The sequence below is a fragment of the Pristiophorus japonicus genome, chromosome 20, assembly GCF_044704955.1.
Source record: "Pristiophorus japonicus isolate sPriJap1 chromosome 20, sPriJap1.hap1, whole genome shotgun sequence".
NCBI lineage: Eukaryota > Metazoa > Chordata > Chondrichthyes > Pristiophoridae > Pristiophorus > Pristiophorus japonicus.
The window spans coordinates 75,959,311-75,978,423 of record NC_091996.1 but is presented as its reverse complement, the minus strand read 5'-3'; the positions used below and the strand labels follow the sequence as shown (position 1 = coordinate 75,978,423).

At 44.7% G+C, this 19,113-nt stretch overlaps 1 protein-coding gene across 2 annotated transcripts in view; it reads right to left on the bottom strand.

Annotated features, from left to right (window-relative positions):
- LOC139232584 (zinc finger protein 229-like) overlaps nt 1-18,816 on the bottom strand; it is a 146,630-nt gene extending 127,814 nt beyond the window's left edge. Inside the window, exon 1 of one of the 2 annotated variants that reach the window (XM_070863007.1) lies at nt 18,616-18,816. The gene's annotated coding sequence lies outside the window, so the exon portion shown is untranslated. The other variant, XM_070863009.1, reaches the window with a different exon arrangement.
- Nucleotides 18,817-19,113: the final 297 nt, after the last annotated feature.

Sequence of the window (19,113 nt, the reverse complement as noted above, 5' to 3'; positions counted from 1 at the left end):
CCTGTCTATTTCTGGTATGTGAGTGTGAGGTATAATCTGTACCTGTCAGCTTCTGGTATGTGAGTGTGGGTATAATCTGTACCTGTCAGTCTCTGGTATGTGAGTGTGGGGTACAATCTGTACCTGTCAGTCTCTGGTATGTGATTGTGGGGTATAATCTGTACCTGTCAGTCTCTGGTATGTGATTGTGGCGTATAATCTGTACCTGTCAGTTTCTGGTATGTGAGTGTTGTATAATCTGTACCCGTCAGTGTCTGGTTTGTGATGGTGGGTATAATCTGTACATGTTAGTCTCTGGTATGTGATTGTGGGTATAATCTGTACCTGTCAGTTTCTGGTATGCGAGTGTGGGGTATAATCTGTACCTGTCAGTCTCTGGTATCTGTGTGTGGTATAATCTGTACATGTCAGATTCTGGTATGTGAGTGTGGGGTATAATCTGTACATGTCAGTGTCCGGTATGTGAGTGTGGATTTAATCTGTACCTGTCAGTCTCTGGTATGAGAGTTTGGCGTATAATCTGTACCTGTCAGTTTCTGGTATGTGAGTGTGGGGTAGAATCTGTACCTGTCAGTCTCTGGTATCTGTGTGTGGGGTATAATCTGTACCTGTCAGTTTCTGGTATGTGAGTGTGGGTATAATCTGTACCTGTCAGTCTCTGGTATCTGTGTGTGGGGTATAATCTGTACCCCACACACAGTCTCTGGTATCTGTGTGTGGCGTATAATCTGTATCTGGCAGTTTCTTGTATGTGAGCGTGGTATATAATTTGTCACTGTCAGTTTCTGGTATGTGAGTGTGGGTATAATCTGTACCTGTCAGTCTCTGGTATGTGAGTGTGCGGTATAATCTGGACCCGTCAGTCTCTGGTATGTGAGTGTGGGGTATATTCTGAACCTGTCAGTTTCGGGTATGTGAGTGTGGGGTATAATCAACACCTGTCAGACTCTGGTATGTGAGTGTGGGGTATAATCTGTACCTGTCAGTCTCTGGTATGTGAGTGTCGGATATAATCTGTACCTGTCAGTCTCTGGTATGTGAGTGTGGGGTATAATCTGTACCTGTCAGTTTCTGGTATGTGAGTGTGGGTATAATCTGTACCTGTCAGTCTCTGGTATGTGAGTGTAGGGTATAATCTGTACTTGTCAGTCTCTGGTATGTGAATGTGGGGTATAATCTGTACCTGTCAGTTTCTGGTATGTGAGTGTGGGTATAATCTGTACCTGTCAGTCTCTGGTATGTGAGTGTAGGGTATAATCTGTACCTGTCAGTCTCTGGTATGTGAGTGTGGGGTATAATCTGTACCTGTCAGTCTCTGGTATGTGAGTGTGGGTATAATCTGCACCTATCAGTGTCTGGTATGTGAGTGTGGGTTATAATGTGTACCTGTCAGTTTCTGGTATGTGAGTATGGGGTATAATGTGTACCTGTCAGTCTCTGGTATGTGAGTGTGGGGTATAATGTGAAACTGTCAGTTTCTGGTATGAGAGTGTGGGGTATAATCTGTACCTGTCAGTTTCTGGGATGTGAGTGTGGGTATAATCTGTACCTGTCAGTCTCTGGTATGTGAGTGTGGGGTATAATCTGTACCTGTCAGTTTCTGGTATGTGAGTGTGGGTATAATATGTACCTGTCACTTTCTGGTATGTGAGTGTGGGGTATAATCTGCACCTCTCAGTTTCTGGTATGTGAGTGTGGGTATAATCTGTACCTATCAGTGTCTGGTATGTGAGTGTGGGGCATAATGTGTACCTGTCAGTCTCTGGTATGTGAGTGTGGGGTATAATGTGTACCTGTCAGTTTCTGGTATGTGAGTGTGGGGTATAATCTGAAACTGTCAGTTTCTGGTTTGTGAGTGTGGGTATAATCTGTACCTGTCAGTTTCTGGTATGTTAGTGTAGTGTATGATCTGAACCTGTCAGTTTCTGGTATGTGAGTGTGGGATATAATCTGCACCTGTCAGTTTCTGGTATGTGAGTGTGGGTATAATCTGTACCTATCAGTGTCTGGTATGTGAGTGTGGGGTATAATGTGTACCTGTCAGTCTCTGGTATGTGAGTGTGGGGTATAATGTGTACCTGTCAGTCTCTGGTATGTGAGTGTCGGGTAGAATGTGAACCTGTCAGTTTCTGGTATGTGAGTGTCGGTATAATGTGTACCTGTCAGTCTCTGGTATGTGAGTGTGGGGTAGAATGTGAACCTCTCAGTTTCTGGTATGTGAGTGTGGGGTATAATCTGTACCTGTCAGTCTTTGGTATGTGAGTGTGGGTATAATCTGTACCTGTCAGTCTCTGGTATGTAAGTGTGGGTATAATCTGTACCTGTCCGTCTCTGGTATGTGAGTGTGGGGTATAATCTGTACCAGTCAGTGTCTGGTTTGTGATGGTGGGTATAATCTGTACATGTCAGTCTCTGGTATGTGATTGTGGATATAATCTGTACCTATCAGTGTCTGGTATGTGAGTGTGGGTATAATATGTACCTGTCACTTTCTGGTATGTGAGTGTGGGGTATAATCTGTACCTGTCAGTTTCTGGTATGTGAGTGTGGGTATAATCTGTACCTATCAGTGTCTGGTATGTGAGTGTGGGGTATAATGTGTACCTGTCAGTCTCTGGTATGTGAGTGTCGGTATAATCTGTACCTGTCAGTCTCTGCTATGTGATTGTGGGGTATAATCTGTACCTGTCAGTGTCTGGTATGTGAGTGTCGGTATAATCTGTACCTGTCAGTCTCTGGTATGTGATTGTGGATATAATCTGTACCTATCAGTGTCTGGTATGTGAGTGTGGGTATAATATGTACCTGTCACTTTCTGGTATGTGAGTGTGGGGTATAATCTGTACCTGTCAGTTTCTGGTATGTGAGTGTGGGTATAATCTGTACCTATCAGTGTCTGGTATGTGAGTGTGGGGTATAATGTGTACCTGTCAGTCTCTGGTATGTGAGTGTCGGTATAATCTGTACCTGTCAGTCTCTGGTATGTGAGTGTGGGGTTTAATCTGTACCTGTCAGTGGCTGGTATGTGAGTGTGGGGTATAAACTGTACCTGTCAGTCTCTGGTATGTGAGTGTGGGGTATAATCTGTACCTATCAGTGTCTGGTATGTGAGTGTGGGGTATAATGTGTACCTGTCAGTGTCTGGTATGTGAGTGTGGGGTATAATGTGTACCTTTCAGTTTCTGGTATGTGAATGTGGGTAAAATCTGTACCTGTCAGTCTCTGGTATGTGAGTGTGGGGTATAATCTGTACGTGTCAGTCTCTGGTATGTGATTGTGGGGTCTAATCTGTACCTGTCAGTCTCTGTTATGTGATTGTGGGGTATAATCTGTACCTGTCAGTTTCTGCTATGTGAGTGTGGGGTATAAACTGTACCTGTCAGTCGCTGGTACGTGAGTGTGGGGTATAATCTGTACCTGTCAGTGTCTGGTATGTGAGTGTGGGGTATAATCTGTACCTGTCAGTGTCTGGTATGTGAGTGTGAGGTATAATCTGTACCCGTCAGTTTCTGGTATGTGAGTGTAGGGTATAATCTGTACCGGTCAGTCTCTGGTACGTGAGTGTGGGTTATAATCTGTACCTGTCAGTCTCTGGTATATGAGTGTGGGTATAATCTGTACCTGTCAGTTTCTGGTATGTGAGTGTGGGTATTATCTGTACCTGTCATTTTCTGGTATGTGAGTGCAGGGTATAATCTGTACCTGTCAGTTTCTGGTATTTGAGTGTGGGGTATAATCTGTACCTGTCAGTCTCTGGTATGTGAGTGTGGGTATAATCTGCACCTATCAGTGTCTGGTATGTGAGTGTGGGTTATAATGTGTACCTGTCAGTTTCTGGTATGTGAGTATGGGGTATAATGTGTACCTGTCAGTCTCTGGTATGTGAGTGTGGGGTATAATGTGAAACTGTCAGTTTCTGGTATGAGAGTGTGGGGTATAATCTGTACCTGTCAGTTTCTGGGATGTGAGTGTGGGTATAATCTGTACCTGTCAGTCTCTGGTATGTGAGTGTGGGGTATAATCTGTACCTGTCAGTTTCTGGTATGTGAGTGTGGGTATAATATGTACCTGTCACTTTCTGGTATGTGAGTGTGGGGTATAATCTGCACCTGTCAGTTTCTGGTATGTGAGTGTGGGTATAATCTGTACCTATCAGTGTCTGGTATGTGAGTGTGGGGCATAATGTGTACCTGTCAGTCTCTGGTATGTGAGTGTGGGGTATAATGTGTACCTGTCAGTCTCTGGTATGTGAGTGTGGGGTAGAATGTGAACCTGTCAGTTTCCGGTATGTGAGTGTCGGTATAATCTGTACCTGTCAGTCTCTGGTATGTGATTGTGGGGTATAATCTGTACCTGTCAGTCTTTGGTATGTGAGTGTGGGGTATCATCTGTACCTGTCAGTTTCTGGTATGTGAGTGTGGGGTATAATCTGAACCTGTCAATTTCTGGTATGTGAGTGTGGGTATAATCTGTACCTGTCAGTTTCTGGTATGTTAGTGTGGTGTATGATCTGATCCTGTCAGTTTCTGGTATGTGAGTGTGGGATATAATCTGCACCTGTCAGTTTCTGGTATGTGAGTGTGGGTATAATCTGTACCTATCAGTGTCTGGTATGTGAGTGTGGGGTATAATGTGTACCTGTCAGTCTCTGGTATGTGAGTGTGGGGTAGAATGTGAACCGGTCAGTTTCTGGTATGTGAGTGTCGGTATAATGTGTACCTGTCAGTCTCTGGTATGTGAGTGTGGGGTAGAATGTGAACCTGTCAGTTTCTGGTATGTGAGTGTGGGGTACAATCTGTACCTGTCAGTCTTTGGTATGTGAGTGTGGGTATAATCTGTACCTGTCAGTCTCTGGTATGTAAGTGTGGGTATAATCTGTACCTGTCCGTCTCTGGTATGTGAGTGTGGGGTATAATCTGTACCAGTCAGTGTCTGGTTTGTGATGGTGGGTATAATCTGTACATGTCAGTCTCTGGTATGTGATTGTGGATATAATCTGTACCTATCAGTGTCTGGTATGTGAGTGTGGGTATAATATGTACCTGTCACTTTCTGGTATGTGAGTGTGGGGTATAATCTGTACCTGTCAGTTTCTGGTATGTGAGTGTGGGTATAATCTGTACCTATCAGTGTCTGGTATGTGAGTGTGGGGTATAATGTGTACCTGTCAGTCTCTGGTATGTGAGTGTCGGTATAATCTGTACCTGTCAGTCTCTGGTATGTGATTGTGGGGTATAATCTGTACCTCTCAGTCTCTGGAATGTGAATGTGGCGTATCATCTGTACCTGTCAGTTTCTGGTATGTGAGTGTGGGGTATAATCTGTACCTGTCAGTTTCTGGTATGTGAGTGTTGGGTATAATCTGTACCTGTCAGTCTCTGGTATGTGAGTGTGGGGTTTAATCTGTACCTATCAGTGTCTGGTATGTGAGTGTGGGATATAATGTGTACCTGTCAGTGTCTGGTATGTGAGTGTGGGGTATAATGTGTACCTTTCAGTTTCTGGTATGTGAGTGTGGGTAAAATCTGTACCTGTCAGTCTCTGGTATGTGATTGTGGGGTATAATCTGTACCTGTCAGTCTCTGGTATGTGAGTGTGGGGTATAATCTGTACCTGTCAGTCTCTGGTATGTGATTGTGGGGTATAATCTGTACCTGTCAGTCTCTGGTATGTGATTGTGGGGTATAATCTGTACCTGTCAGCTTCTGGTATGTGAGTGTGGGTAAAATCTGTACCTGTCAGTCTCTGGTATGTGAGTGTTGGGTATAATCTGTACCTGTCAGTCGCTGGTACGTGAGTGTGGGGTATAATCTGTACCTGTCAGTGTCTGGTATGTGAGTGTGGGGTATAATCTGTACCTGTCAGTGTCTGGTATGTGAGTGTTAGGTATAATCTGTACCCGTCAGTTTCTGGTATGTGAGTGTAGGGTATAATCTGTACCGGTCAGTCTCTGGTACGTGAGTGTAGGGTATAATCTGTACCTGTCAGTCTCTGGTCTGTGAGAGTGGGGTATAATCTGTACCTGTCAGTTTCTGGTATGTGAGTGTGGGTATAATCTGTACCTGTCAGTTTCTCTTGAGTGTGGCGTATAATCTGTTCTCTTCAGTTTCTGGTATGTGAGTGTGGGTATAATCTGTACCTGTCAGTCTCTGGTATGTGAGTGTAGGGTATAATCTGTACCTGTCAGTCTCTGGTCTGTGAGAGTGGGGTATAATCTGTACCTGTCAGTTTCTGGTATGTGAGTGTGGGTATAATCTGTACCTGTCAGTCTCTGGTATGTGAGTGTAGGGTATAATCTGTACCTGACAGTCTCTGGTATGTGAGTGTGGGGTATAATCTGTACCTGTCAGTTTCTGGTATGTGAGTGTGGGTATAATGTGTACCTGTCAGTCTCTGGTATGTGAGTGTGGGGTAGAATGTGAACCTGTCAGTTTCCGGTATGTGAGTGTCGGTATAATCTGTACCTGTCAGTCTCTGGTATGTGATTGTGGGGTATAATCTGTACCTGTCAGTCTTTGGTATGTGAGTGTGGGGTATAATCTGTACCTGTCAGTCTCTGGTATGTGAGTGTGGGGTATAATCTGAACCTGTCAGTTTCTGGTATGTGAGTGTGGGTATAATCTGTACCTGTCAGTTTCTGGTATGTTAGTGTGGTGTATGATCTGAACCTGTCAGTTTCTGGTATGTGAGTGTGGGATATAATCTGCACCTGTCAGTTTCTGGTATGTGAGTGTGGGTATAATCTGTACCTATCAGTGTCTGGTATGTGAGTGTGGGGTATAATGTGTACCTGTCAGTCTCTGGTATGTGAGTGTGGGGTATAATGTGTACCTGTCAGTCTCTGGTATGTGAGTGTGGGGTAGAATGTGAACCGGTCAGTTTCTGGTATGTGAGTGTCGGTATAATGTGTACCTGTCAGTCTCTGGTATGTGAGTGTGGGGTAGAATGTGAACCTGTCAGTTTCTGGTATGTGAGTGTGGGGTACAATCTGTACCTGTCAGTCTTTGGTATGTGAGTGTGGGTATAATCTGTACCTGTCAGTCTCTGGTATGTAAGTGTGGGTATAATCTGTACCTGTCCGTCTCTGGTATGTGAGTGTGGGGTATAATCTGTACCAGTCAGTGTCTGGTTTGTGATGGTGGGTATAATCTGTACATGTCAGTCTCTGGTATGTGATTGTGGATATAATCTGTACCTATCAGTGTCTGGTATGTGAGTGTGGGTATAATATGTACCTGTCACTTTCTGGTATGTGAGTGTGGGGTATAATCTGTACCTGTCAGTTTCTGGTATGTGAGTGTGGGTATAATCTGTACCTATCAGTGTCTGGTATGTGAGTGTGGGGTATAATGTGTACCTGTCAGTCTCTGGTATGTGAGTGTCGGTATAATCTGTACCTGTCAGTCTCTGGTATGTGATTGTGGGGTATAATCTGTACCTGTCAGTCTCTGGTATGTGATTGTGGGGTATAATCTGTACCTGTCAGCTTCTGGTATGTGAGTGTGGGTAAAATCTGTACCTGTCAGTCTCTGGTATGTGAGTGTTGGGTATAATCTGTACCTGTCAGTCGCTGGTACGTGAGTGTGGGGTATAATCTGTACCTGTCAGTGTCTGGTATGTGAGTGTGGGGTATAATCTGTACCTGTCAGTGTCTGGTATGTGAGTGTGAGGTATAATCTGTACCCGTCAGTTTCTGGTATGTGAGTGCAGGGTATAATCTGTACCGGTCAGTCTCTGGTACGTGAGTGTAGGGTACAATCTGTACCTGTCAGTCTCTGGTCTGTGAGAGTGGGGTATAATCTGTACCTGTCAGTTTCTGGTATGTGAGTGTGGGTATAATCTGTACCTGTCAGTTTCTCTTGAGTGTGGCGTATAATCTGTTCTCTTCAGTTTCTGGTATGTGAGTGTGGGTATAATCTGTACCTGTCAGTCTCTGGTATGTGAGTGTAGGGTATAATCTGTACCTGTCAGTCTCTGGTCTGTGAGAGTGGGGTATAATCTGTACCTGTCAGTTTCTAGTATGTGAGTGTGGGTATAATCTGTACCTGTCAGTCTCTGGTATGTGAGTGTAGGGTATAATCTGTACCTGACAGTCTCTGGTATGTGAGTGTGGGGTATAATCTGTACCTGTCAGTTTCTGGTATGTGAGTGTGGGTATAATCTGTACCTGTCAGTCTCTGGTATGTGAGTGTAGGGTATAATCTGTACCTGTCAGTCTCTGGTATTTGAGTGTGGGGTATAATCTGTACCTGTCAGTCTCTGGTATGTGAGTGTGGGTATAATCTGCACCTATCAGTGTCTGGTATGTGAGTGTGGGTTATAATGTGTACCTGTCAGTTTCTGGTATGTGAGTATGGGGTATAATGTGTACCTGTCAGTCTCTGGTATGTGAGTGTGGCGTATAATCTGTACCTGTCAGTGTCTGGTATGTGAGTGTGGGGTAGAATCTGTACCTGTCAGCTTCTGGTATGTGAGTGTGGGTATAATCTGAACATGTCAGTCTCTGGTATGTGATTGTGGGTATAATAAGTACCTGTCTATTTCTGGTATGTGAGTGTGAGGTATAATCTGTACCTGTCAGTTTCGGGTATGTGAGTGTGGGTATAATCTGTACCTGTCAGTTTCTGGTATGTGAGTGTGGGTATAATCTGAATCTGTCTGTTTCCGGTATGTGAGTGTGGGGTATAATTTGTATCTGTCAGTCTCTGACATGTGAGTGTGGGTTATAATCTGTACCTGTCAGTTTCTGGTATATGTGTCTGGGGTATAATCTGTACCTGTCAGTTTCTGGTATGTGAGTGTGGGTATAATATGTACCTGTCACTTTTTGGTATGTGAGTGTGGGGTATAATGTGTACCTGTCAGTGTCTGGTATGTGAGTGTGGGGTATAATGTGTACCTTTCAGTTTCTGGTATGTGAGTGTGGGTAAAATCTGTACCTGTCAGTCTCTGGTATGTGATTGTGGGGTATAATCTGTACCTGTCAGTCTCTGGTATGTGAGTGTGGGGTATAATCTGTACCTGTCAGTCTCTGGTATGTGAGTGTGGGGTATAATCTGTACCTGTCAGTTTCTGGTATGTGAGTGTGGGTATAATCTGTACCTGTCAGTCTCTGGTATGTGAGTGTAGGGTATAATCTGTACCTGTCAGTCTCTGGTATGTGAGTGTGGGGTATAATCTGTACCTGTCAGTTTCTGGTATGTGAGTGTGGGTATAATCTGTACCTGTCAGTCTCTGGTATGTGAGTGTAGGGTATAATCTGTACCTGTCAGTCTCTGGTATGTGAGTGTGGGGTATAATCTGTACCTGTCAGTCTCTGGTATGTGAGTGTGGGTAGAATCTGTACCTGTCAGTGTCTGGTATGTGAGTGTGGGGTATAATGTGTACCTGTCAGTCTCTGGTATGTGAGTGTGGGGTACAATGTGTACCTGACAGTTTCTGGTATGTGAGCGTGGGATATAATCTGTACCTGTCAGTCTCTGGTATGTGAGTGTGGGTATAATATGTACCTGTCACTTTCTGGTCAGTGAGTGTGGAGTATAATCTCTACCTGTCAGTGTCTGGTTTGTGAGTGTGGGTATAATCTGTACATGTCAATCTCTGGTATGTAATTGTGGGTATAATCTGTACCTGTCTGTTTCTGGTATGTGAGTGTGGGGTATAATCTGTACCTGTCAGTTTCTGGTATGTGACTGTTGTATAATCTCTACCTGTCAGTGTCTGGTTTGTGAGTGTGGGTATAATCAGTACATTTCAATCTCTGGTATGTGATTGTGGGTATAATCTGTACCTGTCTGTTTCTGGGATGTGAGTGTGGTGTATAATTTGTACCTATCAGTCTCTGGTATGTGAGTGTGGGGTATAATCTGTACCTGTCACTTTCTGGTTTGTGAGTGTGGGTATAATCTGTACTTGACAGTCTCTGGTATCTGTGTCTGGGGTATAATCTGTACCTGTCATTTTCTGGAATGTGAGTGTGGGGTATAATCTGCACCTGTCTGTCTCTGGTATGTGAGTGTGGGGTATAATCTGTACCTGTCAGTTTCTGGTATGTGAGTGTGGGTATAATATGTACCTGTCACTTTCTGGAATGTGAGTGTGGGGTATAATCTGTACCTGTCAGACTCTGGTATATGAGTGTGGGGTATAATATGGACCTGTCAGTTTCTGGTATGCGAGCGTGGGATATAATCTGTACCTGTCATTGTCTGGTATGTGAGTGTGGGTATAATCTGTACCTGTCAGTTTCTGGTATGTTAGTGTGGTTTATGATCTGAACCTGTCAGTTTCTGGTATGTGAGTGTGGGGTATAATCTGTACCTTTCAGTCTCTGGTATGTGAGTGCGGGGTATAATCTGTACCTGTCAGTCTTTGGTATGTGAGTGTGGGTATAATCTGTACCTGTCAGTCTCTGGTATGTGATTGTGGATATAATCTGTACCTATCAGTGTCTGGTATGTGAGTGTGGGTATAATATGTACCTGTCACTTTCTGGTATCTGTGTGTGGGGTATAATCTGTACCTGTCAGTTTCTGATCTGTGAGTGTGGGGTATAATTTGTACCTGTCACTTTCTGGTATGAGAGTGTGGGGTATAATCTGTACCTGTCAGTTTTTGGTATGCGAGTGTGGGGTATAATCTGAACCTGTCAGTTTCTGATATGTGAGTGTGGGGTATAATCTGTACCTTTCAGTCTCTGGTATGTGAGTGTGGGGTTTAATCTGTACCTGTCAGTCTCTGGTATATGAGTGTGGGGTATAATCTGTACCTGTCAGTCTCTGGTATGTGAGTGTGGGGTATAATCTGTACCTGTCAGTTTCTGGTATGGAAGTGTGGGTACAATCTGTACCTGTCAGGCTCTGGTATGTGAGTGTGGGAAGAATCTGTACCTGTCAGTTTCTGGTATGTGAGTGTGGGTACAATCTGTACCTGCCAGTGTCTGGTATGTGAGTATGGTGTATACTCTGTACCTGTCAGTCTCTGATAAGTGAGCGTAGGATATAATCTGTACCTGTCACTTTATGGTATGTGAGTGTGGGTATAATCTGTACCTTTCAGTCTCTGGTATGTGAGTGTGGGTATAATCTGTACCTGTCAGTTTCTGGTGTGTGAGTGTGGGTATAATCTGTACCTGTCAGTTTCTGGTATGTGAGTGTGGGGTATAATCTGTACCTGTCGGTCTCGTATGTGAGTGTGGATTTAATCTGTACCTGTCAGTTTCTGGTGTGTGAGTGTGGCGTATAATCTGTGCCTGTCAGTGTCTGGTATGTGAGTGTGAGGTAGAATCTGTACCTGTCAGTCTCTGGTATGTGAATGTTGTATAATCTCTACCTGTCAGTGTCTGGTTTGTGAGTGTGGGTATAATCTGTACATGTCAATCTCTGGTATGTGATTGTGGGTATAATCTGTCCCTGTCAGTCTCTGGTATGTGAGTGTGAGGTATAATCTGTACCTGTCAGTTTCTGGTATGTGAGTGTGGGGTATAATCTGTACCTGTCAGTTTCTGGTATGTGAGTGTGGGGTATAATTTGTACCTGTCAGTCTCTGGTATGTGAGTGTGGGGTATAATCTGTACCTGTCAGTTTCTGGTATGTGAGTGTGGGGTATAATTTGTACCTGTCAGTCTCTGGTATCTGTGTGTGGGGTATAATCTGTACCTGTCAGTTTCTGATCTGTGAGTGTGGGGTATAATTTGTACCTGTCACTTTCTGGTATGTGAGTGTGGGGTATAATCTGTACCTCTCAGTTTCTGGGATGTGAGTGTGGGTATTATCTGTACCTGTCAGTTTCTGGTATGTGAGTGTGGGAATAATCTGTACCTGTCAGTGTCTAATATGTGAGTGTCGGGTATAATCTGTACATGTCAGTCTCTGGTATGTGAGTGTGAGGCATAATCTGTACATGTCAGTTTCTGGTATATGAGTGTGGGTATAATCTGTACCTGTCAGTTTCTGGTATGTTCGTGTGGGGTATAATCTGAACCTGTCAGTTTCTGATATGTGAGTGTGGGGTATAATCTGTACCTTTCAGTCTCTGGTATGTGAGTGTGGGGTTTAATCTGTACCTGTCAGTCTCTGGTATGTGAGTGTGGGGTATAATCTGTACCTGTCAGTCTCTGGTATGTGAGTATGGGGTATAATCTGTACCTGTCAGTTTCTGGTATGGAAGTGTGGGTACAATCTGTACCTGTCTGGCTCTGGTATGTGAGTGAGGGGTATAATGTGTACCTGTCAGTCTCTGGTATGTGAGTGTGGGTCCAATCTGTACCTGTCAGTTTCTGGTCTGTGAGTGTGGGTACAATCTGTACCTGTCTGTCTCTGGTATGTGAGTGTGGGGTATAATCTGTACCTGTCAGTTTCTGGTGTGTGAGTGTGGGTGTAATCTGTACCTGTCAGTCTCTGGTCTGAACACATGCTGTCCACACACAGCCCGAGAATGGCCTCTCCCTTCCCCCACTCACGCCACGCACTGAGACTGTTTCTTGCCCCACTCTGCCTCTTACACACAGCCCGCGACTCCCCCTGAACTTCCCCCGGACTCAATGCCGTTCTCCGAGCCCATCTGCGGACACGCTCCCTTAGCGCTCCACTGCTCCAAGGAGGCTGCTGCTCGCTGCCTTACCCCAGGGCCGCTGGATCTCCGTTACCGGCTGTTTTAAACGATCTTCTTCCGCTCACTGAGTGAATGGCGATCACAGGCAGTGCTGGTGGAGGGAAGGGGACTTGCGCTCTTCTGCTCACTGGAAAACGACACGGGGACGGGGCTGAACTGCGCATGCGTGGGAGAGGGATAGGGGATTCTATTGTGAGGGGAATAGATAGGCGTTTCTGTGGCTGCAAACGAGATTCCAGGATGGTATGTTGCCTCCCTGGTGCAAGAGCGAAGGGTGTCGCGGAGCGGGTGCAGGACATTCTGAAAAGGGAGGGTGAACAGCCAGTTGTCGTGGTGCATACAGGTACCAACGATATAGATATAAATCGGGATGAGGTCCTATGAGACGAATTTAAATGAGTTAAATTAAAATGTCGGACCTCAAAAGTAGTAATCTCAGGATTGCTACCAGTGCCACGTGCTAGTCAGAGTAGGAATCGCAGGATAGCTCAGATGAATACGTGGCTTGAGGATTGGTGCAAGAGGGAGAGATTGAAATTCCTAGGACATTGGAACCAATTCTGGGGGAGGTGGGACCAGTACAAACCGGACAGTCTGCCCCTGGGCAGGACCGGAACCAATGTCCTCGGGGGAGTGTTTGTTAGTGCTGTTGGGGAGTAGTTAAACTAATATGGCAGGGGCATGGGAACCTGTGCAGGGAGGCAGAGGGAAATAAAATGGAGGCAGAAGCAAAAGATAGAAAGAAGAAAAGTAAAAGTGGAGGGCAGAGAAAACCAAGGCAAAACACAAAAAGGGCCATATTACAGCAAAATTCTAAAGGGGCAAAGTATGTTAAAAAGGCAAGCCTGAAGGCTCTGTGCCTCAATGTAAGGAGTACTCAGAATAAGGTGAATGAATTAACTGCACAGATAGCGGTTGACGGATATGATGTAATTGGCATCACAGAGACATGGCTCCAGGGTGACCAAGGCTGGGAACTCAACATCCAGTAGTATTCAACATTTAGGAAGGATAGACAGAAAGGAAAAGGAGGCGGGTGGCATTGCTGGTTAAAGACAAAATTAATGCAATAGTAAGAAGGGAGATTAGGTTGGATGATGTGGAATCGGTATGGGTGGAGCTGCGGAATACCAAAGGGCAGAAAATGCTAGTGGGAGTTGTGTACAGGCCACCAAACAGTAGTAGTGAGATTGGGGACAGCATCAAACAAGAAATAAAGGATGTGTAATAAAGGTACAGCAGTTATTATGAGCGACTTCAATCTACAGATTGATTGGGCTAACCAAACTGGTAGCAATGCGGTGGAGGAGGATTTCCTGGAGTGTATTAGAGATAGTTTTCTAGACTAATATGTCAAGTAATCAACTAGAGAGCTGGCCATCCTAGACTGGGTGATGTGTAATGAGAAGGGACTAATTGACAATGTTGTTGTGCGAGGCCCCTTGGGGAAGAGTGACCATAATATGATAGAATTCTTTATTAAGATGGAGAGTTACACAGTTAATTCAGAAACTAGGGTCGTGAATTTAAGGAAAGGTAACTTCGACGGTATGAGGCGTGAGTTGGCTAGAATAGACTGGCAAATGATACTTAAAGGGTTGACGGTGAATAGGCAATGGCAAACATTTAAAGATCACATGGATGAACTTCAACAATTGTACATCCTTGTCTGGAGTAAAAATAAAACGGGGAAGGTGGCTCAACCATGGCTAACAAGGGAAATTAAGGATAGTGTTAAATCCAAGGAAGAGGCATATAAATTGGCCAGAAAAAGCAGCAAACCAGCAAAATTTAGAATTCAGCAGAGGAAGACTAAGGGTTTAATTAAGAGGGGGAAAATAGAGTACGAGAGGAAGCTATCCGGGAACATAAAAACTGACTGTAAAAGCTTCTATAGATATGTGAAGAGAAAAAGATTAGTGAAGACAAACGTAGGTCCCTTGCAGTCAGATTCAGGTGAATTTATAATGGGCAACAAAGAAATGGCAGACCAATTGAACAAATACTTTGGTTCTATCTTCACGAAGGAAGACACAAATAACCTTCGGATGTACTAAGGGACCGAGGGTCTCGTGAGAAGAAGGAACTGAAGGATATCCTTATTAGACGGGAAATTGATGGTATTGAAGGCCGATAAATCCCCGGGGCCTGATAGTCTGCATCCCAGAGTACTTAAGGAAGTGGCCCGAGAAATAGTGGATGCATTGGTGATCATTTTTCAACAGTCTATCGACTCTGGATCAACTTCCATGGATTGGAAGGTAGCGAATGTAACACCATTTTTTTTTAAAAAGGAGGGAGAGAAAATGGGTAATTATAGACCGGTTAGCCTGACATCAGTAGTGGGGAGAATGTTGGAATTAATTATTAAGGATGAAATAGCAGCGCATTTCGAAATCAGTGACATGGATTTATGAAAGGAAAATCATGCTTGACAAATCTTCTGGAATTTTTTGAGGATGTAATGAGCAGAGTGGACAAGGGAGAACCAGTGGAAGTGGTGTATTTGGACTTTCAAAAGGCTTTTGACAAGGTCTCACACAAGAGATTGTTGTGCAAAATCAAAGCACATGGTATTGGTGGTAATATACTGACATGGATAGAGAACTGGTTGGCAGATAGGAACAGAGAATCGGGATAAACGGGTGCTTTTCAGAATGGCAGGCAGTGACTCGTGGAGTGCCGCAGGGCTCAGTGCTGGGACCCCAGCCCTTTACAATATACATTAATGATTTCGATGAAGGAATTGAGTGTGATATCTCCAAGTTTGCAGATGACACTAAACTGGGTGACGGTGTGAGCCATGAGGAGGACGCTAAGAGGCTGCAGGGTGACTTGGACAGGTTCAGTGAGTGGGCAAATGCTTGGCAGATGCATCATAATGTGGACAAATGTGAGGTTATCCACTTTGGGGGCAAAAACATGAAGGCAGAATATTATCTGAATGACGGCAGATTAGGAAAAGGGGAGGTGCAACGAGACCTGGGTGTCATGGTTCATCAGTCATTAAAAGTTGGCATACAGGTACAGCAGGCGGTGAAGAAGTCAAATAATATGTTGGCCTTCATAGCAAGGGGATTTGAGTATAGGAGCAGGGAGGTCTTACTGCAGTTGTACAGGGCCTTCGTGAGGCCTCACCTGGAATATTATGTTCAGTTTTGGCCTCCTAATCTGAGGAAGGACGTTCTTACTATTGAGGGAGTGCAACGAAGGTTCACCAGACTGATTCCAGGGATGGCTGGACTGACATATGAGGAGAGATTGGATCAACTGGACCTTTATACACTGGAGTTTAGAAGGATGAGAGGGGATCTCATAGAAACGTATAAGATTCTGACGGGACTGGACAGGTTAGATGCAGGAAGAATGTTCCCGATGTTGGGAAAATCCAGAACCAGGGGACACAGTCTTAGGGTAAAGGGTAGGCCATTTAGGACTGAGATGAGGAGAAATGTCTTCACTCAGAGAGTTGTTAACCTGTGGAATTCCCTGCCGCAGAGAGTTGTTGATGCCAGTTCATTGGATATATTCAAGAGGGAGTTAGATATCGCCCTTACAGCTAAAGAGATCTAGGGGTATGGAGATAAAGCAGGAAAGGGGTACTGAGGGAATGATCAACCATGGTCTTTTTCAATGATGGTGCAGGCTCGAAGGGCCGAATGGCCTACTCCTGCACCTATTTTCTATGTTTCTATGCGCAGCTCTCTACACTAATTCAGCCTGCAAAAATCAAAGTACACTTTTCCCAATTTACTTTTATCAGAATCTGATCAAAGGAACAGGACCTGCGGGGGTGGGGTGGAAGGACAGAGAATGATTAAAGCTGGGAGCATTGTCCCTTGGAGATGCTCAATTTGAGATCATTCCGTGCAGGGTGTTTCTCTCCATGAGCCTGTCTTCACAAAGCAATCCTGCAGCAACATCGGAGGGACGAGGGAGTGGGAGTGTTTGCTAGGACCATGCAGGAGTTAATATCTGACAGAAACAGTCCGAGATCAGTTTAATTACAGTAAAACACTCGGTCACAGAGTAATACCGAAGTGGATAAGCAAGCGGCTATAGGGAGGGAGGAAGTTAATACAATCACTATCCCTAATGTACTCGGTAAAATAATGGGACTAAAAGCAGGCAAGTCCCCTGGACCTGAGGGTCTTAAGAGAAGCGGCTGCAGCGACAGTAGATGCATTGGTTGTAATCTACCAAAATTCCCTGGATTCTGGGGCGGTCCCAGCAGATTGGAAATCCGCAAATGCAACGCCTGTATTTAAAAAAGGAGGCAGACAAAAAGCAGGAAACTATAGACGAGTTAGCCTAACATCTGTCATTGGGAAAATGTTGTCCATTATTAAGGAAGCAGTCGTGGTATATTTGGAAAAGCATGATTCAATCAAGCAGAGTCAGCATGGCTTTATGAAAGGGAAATCATGTTTGAAAAATTTGCTGGAGATCTTTCAGGATGTAATGAACAGGGTGGATAAGGGGGAACTACTGGATATGGTGTATTTGGATTTCCAGAAGGCATTTGATAAGTTGCAACATAAGAGGTTACAACACAAGAAAGAAGCTCACCGGTTTGGGGGCTGTATATTAGCATGGATAGAGGATTGGTTAACTAACAGAAAGCAGAGAGTCGGGATAAATGGGTCATTTTTCGGTTGGCAAATGGTGACTACTGGGGTGCCACTGGGATCGGTGCTGGGTGCTCAACTATTTACAATCTATATTGATGACTTGGATGAAAGGACCAAATTTAACGTAGCCAAGTTTGCTGATGATACAAAGATGGATGGCAAAGCATATTTTTGAGCACACAAAAAATCTGCAAAACGATACAGAGAGGGTAAATGAGTGGGCAAAAATTTGGCAGATGTAGTATAATGTGAGAAAATGTGAGGTTATCCACTTTGGCATAAATAATGACAAATACAAATTATGATTTAAATGGAGAAAAATTGCGAAGTGCCACAGTACAGAGGGATCTGGGGTCCTTGTGCATGAAACACAAAAATTTAGTATGCAGGTACAGCAAGGAATCATTAAGTATAAAAGCAGAAATGTAAGCTATAACTGTACAGGGTACTGGTGAGGCCACATCTGGAGCACTGCATGTAATTTTGGTCTCAGTATTTAAGGAAGGATATACTTGCATTGGAGGCTGTTCAGAAGTTGATTCCGGAGATGAGGGGGTTGTCTTATGAGGATAGGTTGAGTAACTTGGGCCTACACAAACTGGAGTTCAGAAGAATGAGAGGTGATCTTATCGAAACATATAAGATAATGAGGGGACTCGACAAGATGGAAGCAGAGAGGATGTTTCCACGCATAGGGGAAACTAAAACTAGGGGACATAGTCTCAGAATAAGGGGCACCCCAATTAAACTGAGATGAGGAGAAATTTCTTCACTCAGAACGTTGTCAATCTATGCAATTCGCTGCATCAGAGAGCTGTAGAGACTGGGTCATTGAATATATTTAAGGCAGAGATAGACAGATTTTTGAGCGATCAGGGAATACAGGGTTATGGGGAGCGGGCAGAAAAGTAGAGCTGAGTCCATGATCAGATCAGCCATGATCTTATGGAATGGCACAGCAGGTTCCAGGGGCCAAATGACCCACTCCTGCTTCTATTTCTTATGTTATGTTCTTATGAGATAATAACCCTGGGACTGTTCATGGGGATTGCAATCCTGGGACTGTACATAGGGATTCTAACCCTGGGAGTGTACATCAGGATTCTAACACTGGGAGTGACCAGCTCTGTGGCTTTCCTCTTACAATTGTCTGGGACGTAAACCGTAAGCTTAGCACTGAGCAGTGCCTTTAGGAGAGATGGTGAGAAATCCGAGATGTCGAGAGTGACAATAAAATAACTAAGTTCTTGTTTTATCCAGGCGGACCGGTTGGAAATAGACAGTGACACAACCTCACCTTGCACCTGCACCAAGATGGCCGCGCATGCGCGTTGCTGCTGACTGATTCAAAATGGCGGAGGGCCGAATTTACCTTCCTATACAAAGATGGCCACCGCTAGCCTGGGCCTGTGACCGGGAGAAGGCATCGAGGCTGCAGTCGCTGATATTCCGATTATTATTCCGGGCTACCGGCGGGCAGCAGTTGTTTATGAAGCCTCCCCGGTTACCCGCTGGTCCTTTACTCCCCTGCGCCCCGCTGTAAACGGGCTTTTTCGCGCAGCATATGTTCACCGTGTCCACTCCGCCATTACACGCATCGCGCATGCTCCAAATACAGCCAGGTCGCGCGCCTGCGCACTGGGCCCCTGTAATCTGGGATCGGCACATTCCGCCACGCGGTAAATGCTGGGTCAATGCACCACCATTGAAAGGCCACGTTAGCAAATTCAAGAGTATTTCCTGGGATTTAAAGGCTGCATTAGAAAACATAGAAAATAGGTGCAGGAGTAGGCCATTCGGCCCTTCCAGCCTGCAACACCATTCAATATGATCATGGCTGATCATTCACCTCAGTGCCCCTTTCTCACTT